Here is a 19024-nt window from a genome sequence, read left to right on the forward strand (position 1 = left end):
GCTGGGGCAGAGTACATCTGTCAGTGTCTCAGTGAACACATATTACTTAATGGTCTGTCGATCATGAAACAAAGATTTATCATGATAAACTGAAAATTGAAAGGAACTATGAATATGTAACAGGCTGGTTACAAAGATTTGAGAAAAAACATAGCAATAAATTTTTAAAAATTTGTGGTGATAAAGCATCTGCTGATCATGAAGCAACAGAGAAATTCATTGATGAGTTCGCTAAGATGATCACTGATGAAAATCTGGCACCAGAACAAGTCTATGATGCTGATAAAACATTACTATTTTGGTGTTATCACTCCAGAAAGACAATAACTACAGCTGATGAGACAGCTCCTATAGGAATTAAGGATTCCAAGGACAGAATAACGCTGCTGGGATGTGCTAATGCAACAGGCATGCCTAAGAGTAAACTTGTTGTGATAGGCAAAAGTTTGTATCTTCGCTGTTCTCAAGAAGTGAATTTTTTACCAGTTCATTATTATGCTAATAAAAAGGTATAGATCACCAGAGATACCTTTTCTGATTGGTTTCATAAACATTTTGTACCAGTGGTGCATGCTCACTGCAGGGAAGTTGGACTAGATGCCAACTGCAAGATTCTGTTAATCCTTAACAAATGTTCTGCTCATCTTCCAGCTGAAACATCATAAAAAATAATGTTTATGCCATGTACTTTCCACCAAATGTGACTTCATTAATTCAGCCCTGTGACCAGAGTATTCTTAGAATAATAAAAGGTAAATATAAAACACTTTCTTGACCAGCATGGTAGCAGCAGTGAAGAGAGGCCTAGGTGTGTAAGGTTTTCAAGAGAAGTTTAGCATGAAGGATGCCACACATGCTTTTGCCAATGCTTGGCACAGAGTGATTGTAACTGTATTCAGAAATGACGGGGCACAAGGTAATGACTTTGAAGTATTCCTTAAGTCAAGTGAGAAGAAAAAGTCTTACCTCCTTACATGTGCAAAAAATCTCCCTTCAAAGTCTGTCAGTAAATGGAAAGAAATGAGGTTCTAGTTATTCATTCATTGACGGATGGTCAAGTAGCCAAAATGGCTCTGAATCAAGGTAATCATATTAATGAAGACAAAGAAGATGTTGCTAACACTGCAGAAAAAGTACCTACGTATGGCATGGTGAAAATGGGCTTATTGAAGGACTAGAGCAGCATGCATGTATAACAGAGATCACGTCAGTTTATAAAATCAAAGAGAGGCTTCTAGGACAAAAACGGTTGTTAATGAGACAGAAGACTCTGAAGGAAATGTTTTAAAAAGCCATCCAGCTGAATACCTCCTCATCCCTAGAGGACTCACTTCCTGGTTCCGGATCCTGATATTTCTTCTCACCTAAAAAAATAAAATACAGTGTACAGTAACCTTTTAATCAAAATACGGCATTGTAGGTGGAGACTGGAAGCCTGCCCTTGTTTGTTTTTGCATCACATATTTTATTATTCTTATTGATTAATAGCCAACAGGCATTCTGGTGATAATACTGTGCCGTTTAGTTAACCTGAGCACATTATTTTTTCTCTGAATTAATAGTATGTCAATTTTTTTTGACTGTTAAATGCTTATGTGTGAATATGCACATAAAATGCTTGCTTTTTTACATACATAAAAATAGCATACAAAAAACATACATATAAATAGCATATAAAAATTCAGATTCAGGAATGATGATGATGCCAAACAACCACTGATTGTCCACATGGGTGGCTGAGGTAGATACATGTTTGCTTTCCGATAGTTTGATGTACACAAACTATGTCTCATGCATAAAATTATTTTAAAGTATTGTATAAAATTATTTTCAGGCTATAAGTTTAAGATATGTGTGAAACAAATGAATTTAGTGTTTAGACTTGGGCCCCTTCACCAAGATTTCACATTATCTATATGTAAATATTTCAAAATCTGAACAAATTTCAAAATCTGAAACACTTCTGATCCTAAGCATTTTGGATAAGGAATACCCACCCTCTACAGAAAATAAGATATGTATTTTATTTGGCTTTTTCTCTTTTTATCTATTTATTTTATCCCTGACTCTTCTTCTTGTATATATAAATGTAATTTAATATTCTGCAGCTGTTCTTTTATGACTTCATTTTAGCAAAAAACTTTGATAATCGCATTTATTAACAATGATATTTTCCTCTTGATGTCTGTTTTCTCATCTCTGCAAAGGCACGATATCAATTCAATGATCATTATACATCTTTTCAATAGTACTATCTTCATGTCTTTTTTTTTCTTAAATTCAATTGTTAATTCTCTTGAGTTCATATTCAAAATTTTTGTACAAGTTACTTGTTTAATACATTTTTCAAAGCTTTGGTGAAACCTAAGAATGTCTTTCTGTTGTGCAATCAGATGAATAATAAACTTGTTTATATTCAGTCAATAGGAATAATACATTATTCACAGACATTTCTAGGAACAACCTAGTCAAATCTATTACAATAATGCCTAAAATATGAGTTCTGAGAAGAACTTGAAGGCCTGCTCTAAAAAGGGTGTATGTCACTTTTAGCAAATTGATATTGTGATACTTGGTGCTTTTGTTTAGGGAAATTTTTGGTTATTTACCTATTGTTTGTTACGTCTTAGGTGATTGAGATATCCAGATAAGTGTAGTTTTACTGTAATATTTTCCAAATGTATCCTCTTAGGCCTATACATGACTACTTTGTTGATTTCACTGCATAAAAAGAGGAATCTTTGGCATAGAAACTGAACCTTCTTTCTCACCTCTCTAAAGTTGAAGAGATAATGAATATAGCATTTAATGCTAATTCATTCTGACAGTCTTGGTGAAATCTTGAAGATGAATGTTTCTCAGGGAGCAAGGGTTCTGAGCCCCATGAAACATGCTGGGGCTTCTAGAAGTTCAAATGATATCTCAACATGGCTCAACTAACTGTTCACAAAAAATATTGTTCATCTTCTGGATAAAAATCATGAGTCTCACATTTAAAGTGGAAAAAATTTTATGTAAGGCTCAAAAAAAAAAAAAAAAAGAATAACTATCATGAGACAGTTTTACATGGAAAAAGAAAATAGTGAAACTCAAGGTCACTTAGAAAAGATTGTAGTGCCAAGGCAAAGAACGTCACAGACGGTTTCTCCTAAGGGAGTGCCTTCCTATGGAGGCACTTTTTTTCCCTGGGCTATGTTTAGCATATAAAAAAGTTCTAGTTGAATAAAAAGCTGCAGCTGTTCCAGTAACTACTAGTTAATGAGGTCATTAAAGATCAGTGATGTGGTTTGTCTAAGACAAAAATAAATGAAAAATATTAGTGAATAAGGAAAAATAGAGAATAGTTGCATACTGTATAACTTATCAGTTTAACTGATTTTACCTACTGTCATTAATATAAAAAATTTGAAGGCACAAAAGGTAGATAAAGGAAAAAAGGGTAACAAGATCCTGAGCCAGCTCAAGAATTTGGGATGGTGGGAAACATGAATAAAGGTGAGAGCATAGCCTCCCAGGGCTTGTCAAGGAACCCATGTATAGAAATCAAGGAAGATGAAAACATTTTAACTGTATGTATCAATGTATCACTAACCACTCATTTAGCATGATATTTTAATGGGTGTTGGAGTCAGACAAAGCAATATTTGAATCACAGCTCTACAACTTACAATTTCGTATGCTAGGGGTATTGGGAAGATTAAAATGGAGTCTTTTTCTGTATCAGTCAAGTTTTTTAAATGAATATATTATGAAAATTCAGCCATGAGTGCCTGAAACATCAAGGAAATTCTTACATAACAAGAATATTGGACATAGGGTCATTCCAGAGTTGATTAATTCAGCGACTTCACTGTGCCATCAAATCCTCTGCTTCTTTCCATCTTTCTCCTCTGCCATTCTCATTGTTTGGCTTTTTTTTTCCTTCAAAAACTGACTGTCACCAAGAGGTTCTTGCAGATCTTAGATGCATATGAAGGTGAAAAATGTGCTGAAAAGGAAACGTTTCTTACTAAGCTCATAATATCAGTGAGGAAAACCTTCCCCAGAATCCCCACAACAGATGTCCCCACTGGTCTCATTGTCCAGGACTGTGTCAAATGCCAATCCCTGGCAAGGGGAATGAGATTATCTCAGTGAGCTGGAACTAGTCATGATACTGTCCCCATATCTGGAGCAGAGTCCAGCACCAGAAGGTACATGGTGGGCCAATACTCAAACACATTCTGTTTTTATGGAAGAAGACGGCTTCTCAGACAGGCAACAAAGGGTTTCTATTGGTATGTGATACTCTAGTCAAGTGCTTGACATAATCAGCATGAGATAATTACTAGATATCATTACAACTTTAGAAAACAAATGTTTAATGAATGTTTGGTGTATTATCTAAAAAATTCAAATTTGCTATAAATAATAAGATAAACAGATAAATACAATTTAGTGATATGATCTAAATATTTTCATCTCCCCCCCTCAAATTCATGTGTTGAAATCCTAACTATAAGGTGATGCTATTACAAGGTCAGGTCTTTGGAAGTAATTAGGTCATGGGTGATTAGGACAGAGCCCTCATGAATGGGAACAGGGACCTTATAAAGGAGGCATGCGGGAGTTCAATCACCCCGTGTGCCATGTGAGCTTATAGTGAGGACATGGTCTTCTATGGACTAGGAGGAGTCTCTCACTAGAGGCCAAATCTGCTGGTGACTTGATCTTAGACTTCCCATCGTACAGAACTGTGGGAAATAAATTTCTGTTTTTCTTTTTTTTTTTTTTTAAATTTATTTATTATTATTATACTTTAAGTTGAAGGGTACATGTGCATAACGTGCAGGTTTGTTACATATGTATACTTGTGCCATGTTGCTGTGCTGCACCCATCAACTCGTCATTTACATCAGGTATAACTCCCAATGCAATCCCTCCCCCCTCCCCCCTCCCCATGATAGGCCCTGGTGTGTGATGTTCCCCTTCCTGAGTCCGAGTGATCTCATTGTTCAGTTCCCACCTATGAGTGAGAACATGCGGTGTTTGGTTTTCTGTTCTTGTGATAGTTTGCTAAGAATGATGGATTCCAGCTGCATCCAAGTCCCTACAAAGGACTCAAACTCATCCTTTTTGATGGCTGCATAGTATTCCATGGTGTATATGTGCCACATTTTCTTAATCCAATCTGTCACTGATGGACATTTGGGTTGATTCCAAGTCTTTGCTATTGTGAATAGTGCTGCAATAAACATACGTGTGCCTGTGTCTTTATAGCAGCATAATTTATAATCCTTTGGGTATATACCCAGTAATGGGATGGCTGGGTCATATGGTACATCTAGTTCTAGATCCTTGAGGAATCGCCATACTGTTTTCCATAATGGTTGAACTAGTTTACAATCCCACCAACAGTGTAAAAGTGTTCCTATTTCTCCACATCCTCTCCATCATCAAAAAGTGGGCAAAGGACATGAACAGACATTTCTCAAAAGAAGACATTCATACAGCCAACAGACACATGAAAAAATGCTCATCATCACTGGCCATCAGAGAAATGCAAATCAAAACCACAATGAGATACCATCTCACACCAGTTAGAATGGCAATCATTAAAATTTCTGTTTTTCATAGACCACCTAATCTATGGCATTCTGTGATAGCAGCTCAAATGGAGTAAAATACTCAGTGTTGATTGTAAGTAAAAATAGCCTCTGAGGCATGCTAGACATAGATTAAATGAAGTAGGTACTCTCTAATGTTCCTTTAGTAAACATCACAGGAATTAATAAAGAGAGCATATGTGTTGAAGATAGGTACAAAGAGGGGAAGAACCAAATAAAGTCATTGAATATTTATGATTTTCAGGTTATATCACTTTGTGCACCTGTTGGTGGCATTCATTCGGGCCCTATATATGCTTTCCCAAAACAAACGGATCAAAGTTATGGCTGCTCAGCTAGTTATTGGTGAGTTTGAGCTATGGCAAGTATACTTGCTCTTGTGTCTTCTGAATAGAAAAAGAGCGTTTACTCCCAGCACCTTGTTATCTGCTAAGCCAACTTGTTCAATCTCAATTATGGCCTTTATAATCACACTGGTTGCTGTGCTGAGGTTGTGGGGAGGCAAGAGGCCGGGAAGAGAGAGAGAAAAAGAGAGAAGACAGGATACATAAACATTGGCCTGACAAAGGACTCATGTAGTGTGGCCATTCTACTCCACTTGAATGATGTCCTAAGTGCTTTAAGTTGATTCAATAAGCTGTGTGATTTGAGTGTCTTAATTTGTTCAGTGAATCTTTCTCGAATAGTTTGTCTAATAGTAATAAACTAAGAGGCTATAATATCATGTCAATTTTCTATTGAGATAATAAGTTTACATAGAGAATAAAAGAGAGATGGAAGGAACATTAGAGAGTACCTACTTCAATTCTAGTATTTTATACCATAGAAATATATAACCATGGAGGGATTTAAAAATTTGTGGTTAATCATGTCTGAAGCATATGTAATATGACAGTAATTTTAACACTTTATTTTAAAACTGATATTAGTTCATTATGAGTACAGAATAAAAGGAGACAAGTTGGAGTTTTAAAAACATTTTAGTTACAATTCATATGATAATTCTGTTCCTTCTATGATATAGGGTATTACTTTCTGATGAGGGTATGCTATCTGATGATTTATCATTTTTTCTGACATCCTTATGTAATGCTTTTACTCCATAAAATCAGAACTGTTTGGTCTGTCTTATATTTAAATTGTGGAAACTTCAGGGAAAGAAATCTGATTTGTAGTTAAGAGATGTATTTTGGTCCAGACAGCTCAGTAGTTTCATGCATTGCTCTAAACACATAGCAATGATAGATAAATTTTAAAAAAGTTAACCCAAAACTGAACAGATAAATCTTATTATTGACCAATGACAAGAGGGCTGACCTACTGGGCTTTGGATACACAAACCTGTAGGAGTAGCTTTGAACTCTGTTCCCACAGGGTAAAGTGAACAGGTATGAGGGCTTTATACGCTATTTGAATTCTGCAAATAGGAGGACTCTAAGTGCATGAAAGAAGCCTTTGAAAACAATCATGGTTTCTGATAGCTTCTATGGCTACAGATTTTAGTAAGCCATAGACTTAGAGGACTCATAGAGATCCTGTGATCATGAACAAACCAAGATGCCCACATGCTCTGTGTCCAGATCTCACAAATGGCTGTAGGATAGATGACCCAAAATGCCACTACAAGACCTGCTACTGGAGAGACAACCCTTGGGTTGGGTGGAAGAAGCATAGACAAAACACGTATAAGTTCAAAGTTATAGAAATTCTCTGATGCAAGCTAAGCTCATAAACAGAATTCTAAAATTCATGAAGAAACTTAATAATAAGCAAGATAGTAAACAAAATATGTAGTAAGCACATAAACTCATTGTAGATAAAATTAATTTTAAGAAACAAGTTAATAATATGTATATTTAGATGTTCTCTGCAATAGGCCAACTGGTCCAAAACTAGCCACTCAGCTTAAATGACTATAAAATAGGACAAAATATACAAAATTACTGCTTTCAGCCTTGTGATTAAAGGTGTAAGACAGTGATTCCCAGTGGTGGGCAGTATATGATGCAAGCTGTGTGGTGTCCCTGACTTTCTGTTTGGAGGTACTTTCTAATCTACTGTACAAGCATGTGGAACTCAAATAAAGCACAGAGGGTTTGCTGAGTTGAAGTGCAGAGATCAAAGTTTGGGCTAGTGAAACAGCTGGGATGTATGAAGAAAGTTATCAGAGAGGAGAACACAGCAAAAAGAAGGAATTTGTGAAATCTAACTTACACATTCTCAGGGCAAGGCTCCACAGGAATAGGCTATATATATATATATATATATATATATATAGAGAGAGAGAGAGAGAGAGAGAGAGAGAGAGAGAGAGAGAACTTACCAGGGAGCTAAGAACACAGCAATTTTAATAGCTTGCAAAGGGCCGGAAGCTGTTGCAAACTTTAATTTTGACTAACTGGATGGAGGAATATCAGGAGACACTTGGGATTTCAGTAGAACCATCACTTAGGAATAGGGCTAACATATCCCTAGAGTAAAGGCAACTCTAGACCATGCTAACAATGTTTGAAAACAAGCCTTGAAAGGATTGAGCAGAGCTACACGTGAATGAACTGCCTACCAGAACAAAACAAAAGTTAAGGAAGACAACAAAATTCAGACATGCCATGCAACAAGGCAGTACTCATAATGTCCAGCATACAATAGAAATTACTAGATATGTGAAGAAGAAGAGGAGGAAGAAAAAGAAAAAAACAGTGGTCCATAGCCAGGAGAAAAAATAGTAAAAAAACAGAGATTTAGCATTATGGAAATGATGAAGTTAGCACACAAGGACTACAGAATAGCTATGCAAAATGAATATAATAAGGATATACAAAGGTAATCTCAGCAGAGAAAATGAAACCATATAAAAGAACCAAATGGAAATCCTTGAATTGAAAAGTACAAAATACAAAATGAAAAATACTATTACTTCTACAGCTGTAAACCTTGGTGTCTGTTTGGTTATAAATAAACAATTACATAATCCCTTCTAAGTGAGCATAGAAATGAAAAGTAAATATGAAAATTTACGGGTTATTCATAACACTAAGTCCTTGGAATCAAGAACAAGAAAACAGACAGAAGTTAAGCTAACTATTCTCTCAGCCCCTCGAACTCTGACCACAGGGCTTTGTGTCTCTGTTTTCATCTACATATGTGCTTCAAACTCTCTCTCTCCCTGTAGCATGATTTTCTCTGCAAACATGGTTGTCCCATATCATCCAAGTTTAAAGACTCAGTTGCAATATAAGCTAAGGAAATTATTTTCTCTCAATTTCAATTCCAAATTCCTATGGAAAAGAATCTAAGTGATTAAACCGAGATCAGATATTTATATCTGTCTTAATTTTCTACAGCTCTGGGGACCAGTTAGTGCTATCTGAACAAACATGACCACCAATGCCACTTTCAAAGATTTTTTTCTGAAAGAAAAAATACTCATTGAGTGAGTCTACCCTACAAGTCAGCATTACATGGACATCAATATACTTTGGTAGTTAGTTCTAAAAAGCAAAATATGCATTTCATGCCTTTTTAAAAATTAGATACAGTAAATACCATATTATCTGTATTGGCAAGCTTTAAACCTTTTATAAAGTACGGGAAATTACCATGTTCTTATAAAAGTTAAAAAAATAAGTTATGCAATAAAATGGATAATCAATCTTTGTGTATTTTTTTTTATTAAGAAGATAAAGATAATGCTTCCTTTCCTTGGGCATAATAACTATATAAACCACTTAATACATCTTCATGTCAAGTGATCCTGCCTTCTAGGGTCTGATTGTCAAATGTAGATAAAAGCAACAGAAAACTAAGGGTCATAAATTCTAGTCACACAAGGCTGGAGCTATGGACTTTTCTCAAGCTGGTACATTTGTCCACACTTTGTCTGCAGGGCAGACTGCAATCCCTTGCTGTATGGCTTTTGAACCTAATCAGAAGCTAGTAAATACCCTGGGTTACCAAAGAAAGCGTTATTCTAAAGCGTGGGGGAATAAAGGAGACATACTGCTGACTTCCTGATTCTCCTCTTTGTTCTGGTTTCATTGATCTGAAAAAAAAAATAGAGGATGTCAGAAAAAGTTGAAACCTATTCACGGTTGTGAAACTCTCTAAGAGCAACCTTCAAAAAAGAAATAATAGGAATTAGGGTTTAGAGATAATATGTAGACATTTAAGAAACTAATAAGAAGGGTGGAGGATGGGTATGATGAACAGTGCATACCAGCAGGATTAATTTAAGTAAAGCCCTACTAGTTTAGATGAGAAAAGAACATATTCTTAAGATCTTTGCTGGTTGGAAAGATGGACTGTGCAGAGTAAGAAGAGAATTGACATAATTCAATTGTTTTTATGGGTTCAGATGCCCAGAGGAGTGGAGACTTGGGGCTACAATTTTAAAGGACGGGTGAGATTCAATCATTTTGGCCTCACTATTTTGCCATGCTTACCATCTGAGATCACTTCCCCTTTTAAAATTTTTTTGTTTTGTTTAGCTTTGCTTTGTTTGCATGTTCAGCAATGCTGGGTATTATGGCTTCATTTGGCACTAACAGTGACCCTCAACTGTAAACGGAATGTAACACTGCCTTTTTGTGAATCACTTTGGGCTCCCCTTATTTTGCAAATGGAGAGTCTTGACTTCTAATAAAACTTAGGAAATCCTTAGCAAGGGCTTTATTGTCTTATTAAAACTCCAGTAATTAGGGAAATCGGTCAGCCATCATCTCACTTTTGTGTGTGTGCTCTCCCACTATGCCAATTTGTCCATTCACCCATGGATTTGACATGTTCACAGGAATTTCTGCCTAGAGCAGTGAGAAAGTTGAAGCATGGATTCTTATTAGACTGATAAAATTAGACAGGACAAACCACTTAGAAAAATTCATTAGGAAATAACACTGAGTAAGAAAAGAAATGAGTAATTATTCTATAATCGTTCTGTTATTCTATAGCAGACTTTTAAGAAAACAACTGACTTGTTAAGTGTCAAAGCATTTATTTTTGAATAAATTATTCTCTCCACTCAGTGAAACTTACTCATATGTCAATGTAAAAATGGCCATCTTTATAGAACAAAGGATGATATCCAAGTTGCATTATAATCTGCCTGTTACTGTTACAGTGGTTATCATGATAATTTCTATTTCTGTACTTGTACATAATACACGGTTTTCAAAGCATTATCAAATAACACAAATAGCTAACAACAAAGGAAAAGTTTTAAAATTATGATGCATGAAGTTAAATATTTTCAAAGAATGTTAATTGATCAAAAAGTGCTTTTTATAAAATTATGATTAAAAATAAGTACACAACCCTAAATACAGCATGATGCTAATTATATATGTGTGTATATATATATATCTCTATTACTATCTTGTTTTAGTTTTTATATATATCTATTTCTCCATCTATAAATACATCTATATAGTCTAGAAAGTTATACAGTTGACCCTTGTATAACACAGGGGTCAGGAGCACTGGCTCCAGTACAGTAAAAAAATCCACATATAACTTTCGACTTCCCAGAAACTTAACTACTAATAGCCTCCTGTTGGCCAGAAACCTTACCAATGACTTAAACAGTCAATTAACATATATTCTGTATGTCGTATATACGGTGTACTGTGTTCTTTCCATAACATAAGCTTCACAAAAGCTTAAGAAGATTATAAGGAAAAGAAAATATATTTACTATTCATTAAGTGGAAGTGGATCATCATAAAGGTCTTCATCCTTATGGTCTTCAAGTTGAGTAGACTGAGTAAGATGAGGAAAAAGAGGTGCTGCTCTTGCTGTCTCAGGTGTGGCAGAGGAGGAAGAGGTGGAGGAGGTGGAAGGGGAGGCAGGAGAGGCAGGCACACTCAGTGTAACCTTTATTTAAACAACTCCACGTATAAGTGGACCCAAGCAGTTCTAACCTGTGTTGTTCAAGGTTCAACTGTATACCAAATGTTGAAGGTAAACAGTAGAATTTTTATTTTTTTATACTCTTTCTAAATTTTTTATCATCTATTAATATAACCAATGAACATTTATTTTGTTAAAAAATTGTTATTTATAACTTAACTATAATAACTTCTGTACATTTGCTAATACGATGGTTGAAAAGAATGAATCTTAAGAAAGTTGAGTTGAATCCCAGTGGCAATCTATTGCTATGTGAGGATAGCTCAGAACTCTGCCTCCAATGTTTGGCAAAAATAGTCTCTCCTGACTTTTTACAATGACTTGCTCTCAGATTTAAACCAATACAGTATTATCAACTTTGGATTTGGCAAATGTAGAGCTCATTTTCCTAATGATTGATAACATGACGGCTGCTGGTTTTGAGTCTTAGGAAATAGAAATTTGAAAGTGGCCACTCAGGTTCCAATCAAATTCAGACTTATTACAAAATTCTTATTACCCTGGAAAAATTATGGATAATAACTTTGAGTAAGAAGACCTGGGCTGACGTGCTGGCTCACGCCTGTAATCCCAGCACTTTGGGAGGCTGAGGGGGTGGATCCCTTGAGATCAGGAGTTCAAGACCAGCCTGGCCAACATGGTGAAACCTCGTCTCTACTAAAAATAGAAAAAAATTAGCCAAGCGTGGTGGTGCACGCCTGAAATCCCAGCTACTCAGGAGGCTGAGACAGGATAATCACTTGAACCCGGGAGGCGGAGTTTGCAGTGAGCCAAAATTGCTAATACATATGTATTATTAACCGGGTTTCACCATATTGGCCAGACTGGTCTCGAACTCCTGAACTTGTGATCCACCCGCCTCAGCTTCCCAAAATGCTGGGATTACAGGCGTAAGCCACTGTTCCCGGCCACTTTTTTTCTGATATACCAAAAAGTTGCTTCTGTCAACCTATGATTTGGCGTTGTAATCCTTATGTAAGATGATAGTAAGATTCATGACAATAAACAGCTCTGTGTAATTCATCATGTTATGGGGTCTAAAGAAATAGTTGGAAGGACATTGTAATTTTTATTTATACAGAGTACACTTTTTTGAGCTCCCATTAGAGAAATTTCTCTGAAATTTCAGAATCAGAAAATATTGGGTCTCCCCTTAGTAAGTGATTTATTTTTATAGATACCACGAATCCTACAATTTTTCCTGTTTCTGTCTCGGCTTTGGTTTCTTGGAATCTTACCATCTTATTGTTTGCCCCTTCTAGTCATTGTTTTGCATATATTTTGGCATACATTTCCACATGCTGACCTTCTGACTTTTTCTGACTTGACACTGTCACATTGTCACAAGTTCTAGATTTATTTTCCACACACACATATATACACAAATGTTTTGGAGGCGAGGTATACATGCATATGCAGATAAGTATGCCTGAGGCTTTCATTGGGTTTCCACAGTTGTTCCTGCTTTGCTGATGAAGACTCTGAGGACTGATTCATTTAGCCAAGGTCACCTGGCTTGTAAAAATAGCTGGAGTTAGAACAGATTCTAGCTTTTTTCAAAGCAATCACACTACCCCTTTCTGTAGCTACTTTCAAAGGAAGCATCAAAAGAAACCCCTTAACTCCTTAATATGAGTAAGGAGCCTTCTCCATCATGAAATGCACACTAGTGGCTCAACAGACTTAAAGTTCTCTAAGTTACCAAAACTTGAAGAATGGGAAATGCCAACATTTTGCGGGTTTTACTGTGATTGCATCTATTCAGTATTAGAAAAATCCTAAATTTCATATGTATTTTATAATTATGAAAATAATGACACAATAATTCTTTTAAAAGTCCCTTGACAATTTTAATTATCCAGAAACATAGTGGTTAAAAGTAAGTTCCTTTCATGATATCAGTCCTGTTCTGTATCAACTATGACTTGCTCTCTGGCAGATTGAAATATAGGGTCTAAGACATGCTTTAGCAGCAAAAAATGTAAAGGAGGCAATGCATAGCTTTCTTTTATTTAGAATGAATATTTGCTTAAGGTAGATAACTTTTCTTTTCCCATTACATTTTGCCTTAACATGTACTAGCATACTTACTGAAAAGATATGTTTCCTATACTATAACCTGCTAAGCATATAAATAATTTGTTGTCAACAATATTAAAACTCTTCTCTGTTGGTAGCAACACATGGGAAGAAGAGAAGGGTGAAGCACTCTAAAATCAAATTAGCAAAGAGAAGGAAAGGGAGCTCACTGCAGAAGGCCATGTGGTAGCCTTTCTACTACTGCAGTGGTAGATGGTCTCATATCTTTCCTACAATGGCAATACACGATGGTTTTTCCTGGAGCTCTTAGGCAACATCCATTGAACACATAGTTTACATTTCAAAAAATAAAGACTTATTTTTTGATGGAGTTTGGGCCATTTCAAACCTTCACAAGGAATTCCTAATTCTTTTTTCTTGTCTTTTCTTTTTTCTTTTTTTTTTTTGAGACGGAGTCTCATTCTGTTGTGCCCAGGCTGGAGTGCATTGGCACGATCTCAGCTCACTGCAACCCCACCTCCCAGGTTCACACGACTCTCGTGCCTTAGCCTCCTGAGTAGTTAGGATTACAGGCGCATGCCACCACACTCAGCTAATTTTTGTATTTTTAGTAGACACGGGGTTTCATCATGTTGACCAGGCTGGTCTTGAACTCCCAACATCAGGTGATCCACCCACCTCGGCCTCCCAAAGGGCTGGGATTATAGGAGTGAGCCACCGTTCCCGACCAGGAATTCATAATTCTTATCACAGAATCCAAATGGCTCAGTTTGAATTCTGAATATCGTACGGGAGTGAGAATGGTTTACAAGCCAGAGGCCATATATTGAGTTTAGATACCCACTGATAAATTTGTGTTTGAGGAGGTCAGCAAAATATATCAAACTCTGACACTATTGGGTTACTCTGTAGAAACGTTTCCATGAAGTTTAAAGACCAATTTCTAGAAGGTCAGTTGGGGTTGTCCAGCACATAACATTTTCCGTATTTGCATTACTTTGGCTTTGTCACTTGAATATTCGCATGGGAGCCTGTGCTTTGTGGTTTCAGAGTTTTTTAGTTGCTTATTTCTCAACTTAAGCAATAATCCTCTTTTGCTGACAGCTCTTTAGTTACTGTAGAAATGATTGTGTTGTCATAAACACAGCTTTAGGACTTCAGGTGGGAGGGGGAGAATCAGAGGGTGTTCAACAAAAAGCTCATGTTTCCACCCAAACACGCCCACCTAAGTACTTGCAGAAGGCTCAGGGAAAACAGAAGCAGAATTCTTTTCCCTGCTCCACTTTTCAAAGTTCCTTATGTGGAATCAGATGCTTTTAATACATTTCAAAAGAGTCTTCCATTTAACCTCCAAAAATAAACAAACCACAATTCTGCTCCCCATTTCTCCCTCAATTTAATCATTTGTTCCAATTTCCCTACCTTTGAAATCAGATGATTCAGCTCCTCTTTCTGTCTTAACAGTTTGGAATAATTCAAATTTCAGAAGCTCATGCTTGATTCTTCTACTTTCCTTACTTTTATATTGTAATAGTCTTCATCTGTTTTCTATCACTTAATTTCTTTTCTGATTTGGATCTCTTTAATTTTCCTTGAGGGTTATTCTCTTTTGTCTGTTTTCTCTTTTGTATAATTCTCACTCTCCATTCATGCTCCAAGCAAATGGACCTTTTCTGCCATGATTTCACACTCCTTTTGAAACTTTCCTCACCCATGTTCCACTTTCTGCTTTTAAGTCAGTAATAAGATATTATTTGAAGCATGGCTCAGATCTCATATTTTAAAAGAATTTCTTTACCTACACTGACTTCTAGCAGACTCTACGTCAGCTATGTCCCTAACTGCTTCTCTGACAGAACTTCGCATGGCTTCCCTTCTCTTCTGTCTGTTTTTTTTTATGGCTTCCCAATGCAGTATTGACAAAAGAGAAAGGGCTTTGGGTCCACACCTGTATGGGTTCGAGTCTCAACTCTGCCACAGCTGCATGATCACGAGTAGATTACTTTGCATCTGGATTTCCTTATGTGTAAAATGGTAGTAATTTTACACAAGATTTTAGAAATGATTACAAGAGAGCATTAGAGCATAGACTGTGAGTCATACTGAGTGTTCAGTGTTACACATTTTTTTTTTAGTCTTCAGATAATTTTGGCATTGTTTTGCTGCTAAAGAGATTGCCAGAAGATCAGAGTGGTATGTAGCACATGAACAGTTTCCAAGAGAAAAGACTTACATTGCATGGTCTCTTCTTTGTCTTTTTTTCACCTATCAGGCACACATCTATTTGGCTTTTTTTTTGGTATTAAAATTATGAAATATTCAAACATAAAGTATAACAAAACAATATATGTCTACGATCATCCACATATAGCTTGAACAAATCTTAGCATTCTGTCATAATCATATCAAATGTTCATGTTAAAGAAATAAACTATTTTAGATTTGGTTAAAACCTTCTGTGTCTCTTCCCTAATGTCATTTTTCTCTCTCCCTTTCCAGAGATGGAACCATCCTGAACTTGCTCTTGATCATTCTTATTTATATATTTTTACTTTTACTATACATATGTGTATCTATATAAAACATAACTCTATTCTGCATATTTTAAACTACATATGTGTAATATACTGTATATATTTTACAACTTGCCATTTTGTTTAACATTTTTTGTTGGATTTACCACATGTGCCGTATCATGTTGTTCCGTTTTGCGCATTTCTATTGCAGCCCAGTATGCCATTGTATGAATGTGTTGCAGTCATAGTGCAATTGGAAGACTAAGTGGAATGGATGATTCTAATGTAACCCAAGGACAAAATCTGTTTCAACTCCAGTAATGAACTCAGCACAGGGGCTTGCTTCAGTGATACCTTGGGATACCAGGAACAGCTCCACCTGTTCTGTGAAGATGAGGGGCAGCTCATCTGCTGGCACAGTGAGCAGGCACCATAGCACGAAGGGCATACCACAGCTCTTGTTGAAGATGAATGCCGGGGCTACAAGGAAAAGCTCCAGAAAGTTGTGACAAAATTGAGGCAACTTGAAGAGGAGTGTGCAGAGCAGAAGTTGTTCACAGCAATGCACATAACTAAATGGAAAATAAGTACAGAGTTTATTTGGGCCAAGTTTGAGGACTGCAACTCAAAAGCATAGATTTAAGTTGTCCAGATTATACACACTCACTGCATGAATTTAGACAGCAATAATGGAAATTGCAATTTTATGTCTCCTCATGAGAAGACACAAATGCAGAGATAAAAAAATCGAGTTTGACTTTGAGAATCTCCAGAGTTTCCTACATGAGGAGGAGAAGTCTTATCTCTGGAGACAGGAGAAAGAAGAACAATAGACTCTGAGTAGACTGAGGGACCATAGGACCAGTCTGGGCTGAATTCAAGAGCCACATGCTGGAACTGGAGGAAAAATGTCAGAACTCACTCCAAAAATTGCTGCAGAATGTGAATGACACTGTGAGTAGGAGTTGGGTTGTGAAGCTGGAAACATCAGAGGTCTTCTCCTTGGAGCTTCATACTATGTGCGACATTTTTGAGCTTTATTTCCTGTAATGTGAAGAAAATGTTAAGGAGCCATCAAGAGATGGGGTTTTGCCATGTTGCCCAGGCTGGTTTTGAACTCTTGCACTCAAGTGATCCACCTGCCTTAGCCTCCTACAGTACTGGAATTACAGTCAAGGTGACTCTGGATCCAGATACAGCTCATGGTGAACTAATTCTGCCTGAGGATCGGAGACAAGTGACTTGTGGATATCCCCAGGACCATCACAGCACTCCTTCCAGGAGATTCAGTGCCTTCCCCTGTGTCCTGGGTTGTGAGGGCTTCACCTCTCAGGAAGATGTTCCTTCGAAATGGATGTTGGAGAAGGAACCGGGTGGGATTTAGGAGTTTCTATGGAAACGTGCAGAGAGGCACTGGCATGAAGCAAGAACCTCAGTTTGGATTGTGGACCCTCAGACTATGCAAAAAGAAATGCTATGTAGCCCTTACATCTCCCTTAACTTCCCTTCATCTGTGTGAACAGCCGTTGGTTGTGGGAGTGTTTCTGGACTCTGAGGCTGGAGTTGTATCCTTTTACAGCATGAGTGCTGGCTACCACATCTTCACCTTCCCAAAGGCTTCCTTCTCTGACACTCACCGGCCCTGTTTCCATATTTGTCAATATTCTCCTTTGTTTCTGCCTCCCTCAGATGGTTAAGGAAAAGAGCAAAGTCTCATTGGTTTAACCAGCACAGAGAATATAATGTAAATCCCATAATGACCTATATATATATAGAGAGAGAGAGAGAAAGAGAGAGAGAGAGAGCATGCAAAATAGCCTGTATCTGGCTTTTTAGAATATGACTAATAAATAGCTCTTGTGAGTTTTTCATTAAAGAATTTAAAGATGAATCTACCAAAGTTCACTACTTAAAGGAAATGTATAAATGTGATTCTTTACATCTATTTTTTGTTTTTTCTCTTGATTTGCAATAGATTAAGAGTAAATAATGTTATCATTTTATGTTGTTTCATGGGTTCAGCAACCTTTCATATATCTTTATTGGGCCAGTAGTAAGTTGAAAGTAAATGTTTGTTAACATTACATTTGACTCATACAATAACCCTAGGAGGTAAGAGATATTATCTCTGCTTTTTACCGTATTATATTCAAAGTAGGCAAAGTTAGTTATAAATGCACAAAAGCCTCAGTTTCGTCTTTTAGTTAGATTCTAAGAATGTAGATACAGCAGTTGAACAACTGGGAAAATGGTGAGAATTTTTCACCATTTTCTTCAGTAGAAGAGTCTGTCCCATTTAGGCATTAGAATTGGATTTAGAGAGACCCTGGGATATGATCGATTGTCATTATGTTGAAAGGAATACTTAGCTTTTTGCTCCAAGAGTTTTTTTTTTTTTTTTCCCTGTAAGATTTGGACCAAACATAAGTTACTTTCTTAGGGAATTCATGGGGAATGCTTTGAAGATTTTCATCTCTTCAGTGTAAAACATTATTTAACAAGAATTTGGCTTTGATCAATAGTCTTTGAATAAGGATAGGGTATTACTCCAGTTCATTTTTTTTTCTTTTATCAGTCCTGGTATTAAATTAGAAATTACACTGAAAATCTCATTTTCTTGGGGAGGGGATTCCTTGGAAAATGTCAAAGTGAGGTTTAACTGTGTATTGTTTAGTTATTCATTTTAAGAGTGGTTTATAAAAGATTTGTTAAAGTTTTTTCATTTTTTCTATTATAAGTGGTAATAAGAGAAAACCTTGGTAGTCACAATTATGACAACAATTATAGTGACACAATTAGACTGGCTGACATTTACTGGCTAATTTAATTCAATTATTATCTTTTTAAATGTATGTGTGATAGCTGCTAAGTATGGCTATGGAAAGGCTACAATTTTTGCTTGGGGTGATAAACAATTTATATAGCAACAAAAAAAATTATAATTTTAGAAATCTTACT

The 19024-nt window shown here is 36.3% G+C and overlaps 1 pseudogene; it reads left to right on the top strand.

The window, feature by feature from the left end:
• The first annotated feature begins 236 nt into the window (after positions 1–236).
• On the top strand, positions 237–17763 carry LOC100423972 (E3 ubiquitin-protein ligase TRIM38-like; annotated as a pseudogene).
• The last annotated feature ends 1261 nt before the right edge of the window (positions 17764–19024 follow it).

Source organism: Macaca mulatta, chromosome 5, assembly GCF_049350105.2.
Source record: "Macaca mulatta isolate MMU2019108-1 chromosome 5, T2T-MMU8v2.0, whole genome shotgun sequence".
In the NCBI taxonomy this organism is placed as follows: Eukaryota; Metazoa; Chordata; class Mammalia; order Primates; family Cercopithecidae; genus Macaca; species Macaca mulatta.